Genomic DNA, 7624 nt, shown 5'->3' on the forward strand with positions numbered 1-7624 from the left:
GGAGATACTATTTTGATCCTTATCATGCTCACTTGGGCCAGGGACGTCAGCTATAAAAGACAACATGGTTAATGAAGTTCTAAGGCCATTGAATGAAATTATATCATTGCAGATATATATATATATTGCAAAAAAAAAAACTACATATATATATATATACCTTGAATATTTGTTTGATGTGGGACGGGTAATGATGTAGAAGGAGTTCGTGATGATATGTCATCTTCAATGGTTTGAGATCTCTTCGCCGAATGCCTTGACCCCACTGAAGTTTGTGCTTCTGAAGGCCTAGCCTGATTCCTCTCAACCCTTCTAAGTTGAATTTGTTCTCCATGATGGTCCCTTTTCTTCGTTTAAGGAGGAGTCTTTTTTAGGTGAAGCCTTGTCTTGAGGTTTCTTTGTGGAAGGGTCATTTTTGATAAGGCGAACATGAATGGACTTCAACATTGTATGTATCCTTGTTGACCAATGATGAGCATATATATATAAGGGATGGCCTTGACGATCATAAGATGGAATATAGAATTTTGATCCTGACTTCCTTCTAGCAAACTGATACCATTAGCTCACCAAAAGGCCTATAGATTGTGGGCGCTTTGGCACTTGAATGTCCGTTGGAAACGCTTGACGTACCCAAATTGACGAGCGAAACGGTGTGGATTGCACTGTTGGGCGTAGATGTCTTTCCCGAGACGTAGAGGGATGATGCTTTGACGGAAGGAGATAAAGTACTATGCCTGAGTTTTACTTAGCTTTTTTTTTTTATCATCTGGTTCCTTGTAGTCTTCTAACCAACCTTCATTTTTAAACTCACTACATGTGAATGGTCGCCGTATAAGATATTCCTCTCGTCTTAGTATATTTCGAGCTCTTCCAGGATTGAATGTGCTAGCTGCTACATCTGAAATATGAGCCATGTCTGGGATTTCTCGCAAACCATTGATATTTCTGATATTGTTACTAGGTGTTTTGCGGTGGGAGTATGTTCCTGCAAAATGTGCTTCGACCCAAGCATACAAAAAGTGATACGGTAAAGAGACCGAAGCGCCACATGGTGCTTTAGGATGTCGGACCATGGTATCTAAACCCGCACAAATATAGACAAATACGGCAGGAGCCAAGGCAATTCTTGTTCCTTTGGCTAGTTTCATCACCATCATAAATGTATCTGGACGTACGAGGAAGCCTTTTTGTGGAATTATAAAATAGCATAACCACAGAGATAGGAAGCCAGCTAACTTGCATTCTTCTGAAGCAGGAGGGACTGGATGAGTGTCAGTGTCTGCAGTTTTATACGATTCTCTGAAGAAGAAGTCTGCCCACTGTGCATAAGTGACTTTGTTGTTTTTTTTGGGTGCATAACAAGAAAGCCATTGATAAATAGCAAATAAATCCCTTAGAGTGGTGTGAGATTCAGTTGCAGAATACAATTCACTATTTGGTGGGATGTACTCTTCGTAAAATTCCCCCACAATTGGTAATCCCGCTCCACACCTTAAATCCCACAATGAAAGTCCAACTTCACCAAAAGGAGTGATGAAGGTATTAGTCTCTGAGCACCACATCTCAATAACTGCTTTCATTATGGACGGGTGGAAATTATATGTCCCTGTTGAAACCGCCACCGCTCCAACAATGCCGGCATCTATAAGTTTACCTGTTGATTTTTTCAGAACTTCAAAAGCCCACTTGTTGTAATCAGTTGGGTATGGGGTGTACTTGACGAATGGAAGTTTCTCAGTCCAAATAATGAATGTGGGATCATCGTTGGTTCGGCAACCAAGTGTTTCCAACTCAAGTTTTGGGGCGGATCCTTCGTATGGATTCAATAGCATTACCTCAGTACTTCCCTTCCTTTCAAAACCGGTTGGTGTAAGCTTGCCAGTGCCATGAGGTCATCTGGGTATAGTGACCTATTCATTAAAGTCACTCCCTTGATATGGGATAGCCTTTTCTGAATTGAGGGCATAATACCGAGAGAAAGATAGCCCATCTGGAGCCTTAGTTTGGTCGTCATATGGTTCATAGAGAGGTTCTACTATTTTACGCTTTGTAATGGGTGCCATTGAAAAAGCTACATGCAAAGAGTAATAATTATTTTATAAATGATGATGAATAAAAAAAATAAAAAAAATCAATTAATAAAGAATTTTAATATCACTAAACAAGAGATTTTTTTTTGGAGGCTGGCAGAGACGGGAAAAATATATATATACAAAATATAAAAAAAAAAATCGGCATTGCACAAAATTATGCATGGATGAAGAAAATAAATAAATAATATATATGAAAAATATATTGTTGCAAAAAAAAAGGGAAAAGTGTGCACGGATAAGAAAAAGACACCATGCTTGTATAGGAAAACTGATCTGGGCTCTCACATCAAGCACATAAAAAGGCATGATGTTTCCAATGGGCTTTTTCATTAAGTATCATGAAAAAAAAACGAACAACACAAGCCATGATAGTTTTTTTTTTTTAAAAAAAACTGAACTGGTGCTATCTTATTATCATAGACATAATAATAAAAAAAAGGATAAAGGAAGGCGACATTAATTTTGCACGAGAAAAGATGCTCTCTTGGATTATTACATCAAGTATCATTAAAAGGAAAAAAAGGACAATAAAATTCTCCGATGATGTAATAATAATAATAATAATAATAATAATAATAATAATAATGAAAGGGACACAAGTTTGATGGTTATATGCTAACATCAAGAGAAAGCAAAGTGATGATAAGAAATTAAAGAAGTGACTAACCTTAAACTCAAAGCTTATTGAGAAGATTGGATTGCTTGTACCTTCCTATGTGAGGAAGTTACAAGGGGGCACTTTGTTTATATAAATCTTTTTAATCTTAATTCTAATCCAAATATGATTTTATTTCATGATGTGAATAAAAGAGGGAGATAATTATGAAGAGAAGGAAGGATAAAATCATTTTTAACAAACCATATTTATCCCAAAAAATTGGTTATGGTTAAAAAAAAAATCTAAGTTTTAAAGAAAAGGATAAATCCTTCTAGAAAAGGTAATCTCCCAATTTTAAATTCGGATAAATAAAAATATCCTTATCAAAGTTGGTAAAGAAAAGGATTGTTGCTTTTTTAAAATAATGATAATAAATCCATGAGTAAAAAAAATCAGATTTATTAAAATAAAAAATAGTAAGTAAATAAATCCCAAAAATAAAATAAATAAATAAAATAAAAAAATAATGATTCGGATAAAAAATATCCGGATGTTAAAAAATATATATATTCAAGAAAAAAGATAATGATAAAAAAGGGGATTAATATATATATATATATATATATATATATATATAATCGGCAAAAATTTCATGAAAAAAGAGGATAATGATGATTCAAAATTCATAAAAAAAAGAGGAATATAATAAAATATAATAAAAATCGCGGATTTCATGAAACAAAAAACAACAACCCGGTGAAAGCCGAAAAAAGGATCAAGAGAAAAGGAGGAGAAGAGATAGAAAAGAAGGAGATGAAAAAGAGATAGGCAAGAAAGAGACGAGAAAGTGACAGAGAGGAGAGAGACAGTAAAAACAAAAAAAAGGAGAAGAGAGATCCTAGAGGAAGGAAGACAAGAGAAGAGAAGAAAGAGGGAGAGATAATACGAGGAACGGAGTACACTCTTCTGGGTGGAGAAAAGAACGAGGTAAAGATATTTAAAAATCATCGGGATTAATATGCATGGGACGCATGGATGCATGGCGGATACAAAAATCAAATTATATATATATATATATATATATATATATATATATATATATATATATATATATATATATATATATATATATATTCATCCTCAATTTTTTTGCATTGAATGTCTTCTGTTTGTGCATGTATGCCTATTATATGATCATGACATGCATGTTCCTTTTATATGATCATTGCATATGATGATGGTTCTTTATATACATGCATGTTTATTTTATATGATCATTGTTCTTTATATATTTAAAGTTTTTTAGAAAAAATATATATGGGGCATACATGGTATCATGCGTTCATGTGAACATATCTCTTTTGATTTCTCTCTCTATCCACTTTTCACTCCCAAATACATGAATCCTAGAAATAGAGTTTATTTTCTAGTGGATAGTCATGTTCATATATGTATGCATTAATGTGACATGGTCCACATCTTGCATGTAATAGCTAAGCCATTGTCATATAGTGTTTATTAACCACGATTAGAGGACGCTAATGCTACGCTTCAAATAAAAAAAACAAGGAGATTTAGAGAATGTGAAAAGAGAAATGTTGGAGGATTTATGTGAAAATTGTAGAAAAATATGAAGCGTTGAAATTTTTGGACTTATCTACAAAATTAGCAAAAAAATGCAAAAAATGTGAAGTCTTGGATTTATTTGCAAAAAATTATAAAAAATGAGAAAATATGAGTTTTGGGGTTTATTTACAAATTTGATCAAATGTGAAAAAAAAGTGAAAAGTTATAGGCCTAGCCAAGCATACAACCTTAGATACTAGGAATCTGGGGCAAGTGATGCAAAATGCCACGGAGAGGGAAATTTTGTGAAGGTTAAGGATATTATTACGACCTGAGCCCACTTCCACAAATCCCGTGGCGCCAACGATACAGGAAAGCCTCTCGGTAGCCTCACTACCACCTCGTGACTCGAGCGAAAAGAAAAGTAGCAATGGGCGACCACGAATCCTGCATGTCGAGGCCAACGACGCAGAGACCTCTTCTAGCTTCTCACACTCCCTTGAGACTCCCTCTGAGTGGAAGCGAAAATACGAAGACCGCAATCCCACGTCGAGGCCAATGTAGTGGTAGAGAGTTCTCTCGAGAGTTTCCTCACTACCTCCTCGGCACTCTCTGAGTAAAGAAAAATACCAAGACCATGAATCCTCATGTCGAGGCCAACGAGCTGTAGAGAGCTCTCTTCGAGAGTTTCCTCACCATCCCTCGAGACCTCTGAGCTAAAAGAAAAAGCATGAAAACCACGAATCTCACGTCGGCGCCAACGTACGAGAGAGAGCTCTCTTCGAGAGTTTCTACCCTCGAGCACTTCGGCGTTTAAAGAGAAAAGTACAGACCATGAATCTCATGTCGAGGCCAACTGAACTTAAGAGCCTCTCTCCAGAGTTTCCCTCACTACCCTCGAGCACCTCTCGAGCGATGGAAAAATACGACACGATCCCTACGCATGCCTGATGCTGAGTGAGAGAGCTCTCGAGAGTTTCCTCACTACCTCGAGACCTCTTGATGTAAAGAGAAAATACGAAGACTCGTGTAATCTCATGTCGTAGGCCCAACGTGGGTCTGTCAGAGAGTTCCTGCCTCACTACCATCTCGAGACCCTGAGCGAAAAGAAAAGACGAAACCAGGAACTCATGTCGAGGCCAAATGAGCTGGTAGAGTCCCTCTCGAGAGTTTCACTCACCCCCTCGAGACTCCCTCGAGTGGAAGAGAAAGACGAGACTACGAATCTCATGTCGAGGCCAATGTAAGCGTAGGTACCTCCTCTAGAGTTTCCCTCATCTACCTCTCGAGACTCTCGAGTGGAAGGAAAAAGTACGAAGACTGCGAATCCTCAGTTTGAGGCCAATGTAGTGGTAGAGTAGCCCTCGCGAGTTTCCTCACTACCCTCGAGACTCTCTCTTGAGTGGAAGGAAAAGCATACGATAGACTGATGAATCTCACGATCGAGGCCAATGTAGTGGTAGAGAGTTCTTTTCGAGAGTTTCCTCACCACCCTCGAGACCTCTCGAGCGAAAGAAAAAGCATGCAAAACTATGAATCCTGCTGTTGAGCGCCCAATGTAGAGGAGCTTTTTCGGGAGCTTTCCCTCATTACCCTCGAGACTCTCTGAGTGGAAGGAAAAATACGAAGACCGCGAATCTCATGTCGAGGCTAACTGTAGTGGTAGAGAGCTCTCAAGGGTGTCTCACTACCCTCTCGAGACCTCTCTTGGAGTGATATGAGATTAAGAATCTCTGAGTGTCGAGGCCAATGTGTGGTGAGAGCTCTCTCGAGAGTTTCACTACCCTCGAGACTCTCTCGAGTGGAAGGAAAAATACAAGACCAACTTATGTTGAGGCACAATGTAGTGGTAGAGAGCTCTTTTCGAGAGTTTCCTCACCACTCTCGAGACTCTTGAGTGGAAGGAAAAATAATGAAGACTGCGAATCCCATGTCGAGGCTCAACGAGTGGCAGAGAGCCCTCTTCGCTCCCCACTACCCCTCGAGACTCTCGAGTAGATATGGAGATTGGGCTTAATCCTGGGCGCAGAGGCCAACGTAGTGCTAGAGAGCTCTTCGAGAGCTCCATTACCTCTTGAGACTCTCTTGAGTGGTAGAAAAATACGAAGACCGTGAATCCTCACGCTCGAGGCCAACGGCGTGAGAGCTCCCTCGAGAGTTTCTCACCACCCCTTGAGACTCTCTATTTGCGAAAGAAAAATATGAAGACTACTGAATCTCACGTTGAGGCCTAACTGAATAGCGTGAGAGCTCTTTTCGAGAGTTTCCCTCACTATCTCTGAGACTCTCTCTGGAGTGAAAAGAAAAATACGACGACTATGAATCTCATGTTGAGGCCAATAGGGTAGAGAGCTCTTTTCGAGAGTTTCACTATCTCTGAGACTCTCTTGATTTGAAGCAATGTGTCAAGATCATTAACTCTGAGGCCCCTCGATGAAGTCAAAAATATTTCGAATATTTTCATATCTTTAAAGATCCACACGAACAAACGAGTCTTTCCTCGAGCAAGAAAAAGTTATCGAACCACGCTCACACCCTCATATGTTAGAGAGAGGAAAGGAACTGTCTCAAATCGACTAAAAACTCAATTAGCGAAGGAAAAGTTCCTAGGTAATAACTGACTAGGTTTCATAAAGCTGTGAAGACACGAGTCTTCAAACTCCAAAAATTTAGAGTTCATGATCTGCAGCACAAATGGGGATCACCGCTCAGCATCACAAAATATTCTTACAAGTTAAAGCAATCAAGTTAGCGATCAATCATATGAACGGTCACGACTGCAGAGAGGCATCAAAGTTAAGACTCGGGAGCAGGGAGAGTCAAGGCTTATAAAATAAACTCAAATAATGGGACAAGTGAGTTCAGAATCTTGAGACATCAAAAAGTCAAAGATTAAAGAGTTTCATGAGTCCAAGATCGAAAAGCTTCGCGTGCGAAAATGCCTGAGTTTTCAAAAGCCCCAAATCAAATGAAGCTCAAGTTTCAGACCCAGCTTGATATTCAAGCACACAAGCAAGAAAAGTAAGATCAAGGTCAACAAAGTCAAAGGAGACATCCTCGACGATGATCTTCGGCGAAAAGTTAGGATAGAACAAAGTCAAAATAGATTAAAATTATGTAAAGCTAGAGAGAGATTAGAAAGGAATTATGATAGTTAGAATCTTCTAATCTTTGTATTCTCAATCAAATTCATGTAATTGATCAAGTTTGTTTTTCTCTCATGTTTGTCATTCACATTTTGTTCTTAACGGAGTACCCTACGACCGCCCTCTCACATCAATATTGCATCATGCCAAGTCTATAAACTCATCAACCTCAGTTTATCGATTTGCGATCCATATTTTAACCGGGTCATCCCAATTGT

Source organism: Dioscorea cayenensis, chromosome 11 (assembly GCF_009730915.1).
Source record: "Dioscorea cayenensis subsp. rotundata cultivar TDr96_F1 chromosome 11, TDr96_F1_v2_PseudoChromosome.rev07_lg8_w22 25.fasta, whole genome shotgun sequence".
Taxonomy (NCBI): domain Eukaryota; kingdom Viridiplantae; phylum Streptophyta; class Magnoliopsida; order Dioscoreales; family Dioscoreaceae; genus Dioscorea; species Dioscorea cayenensis.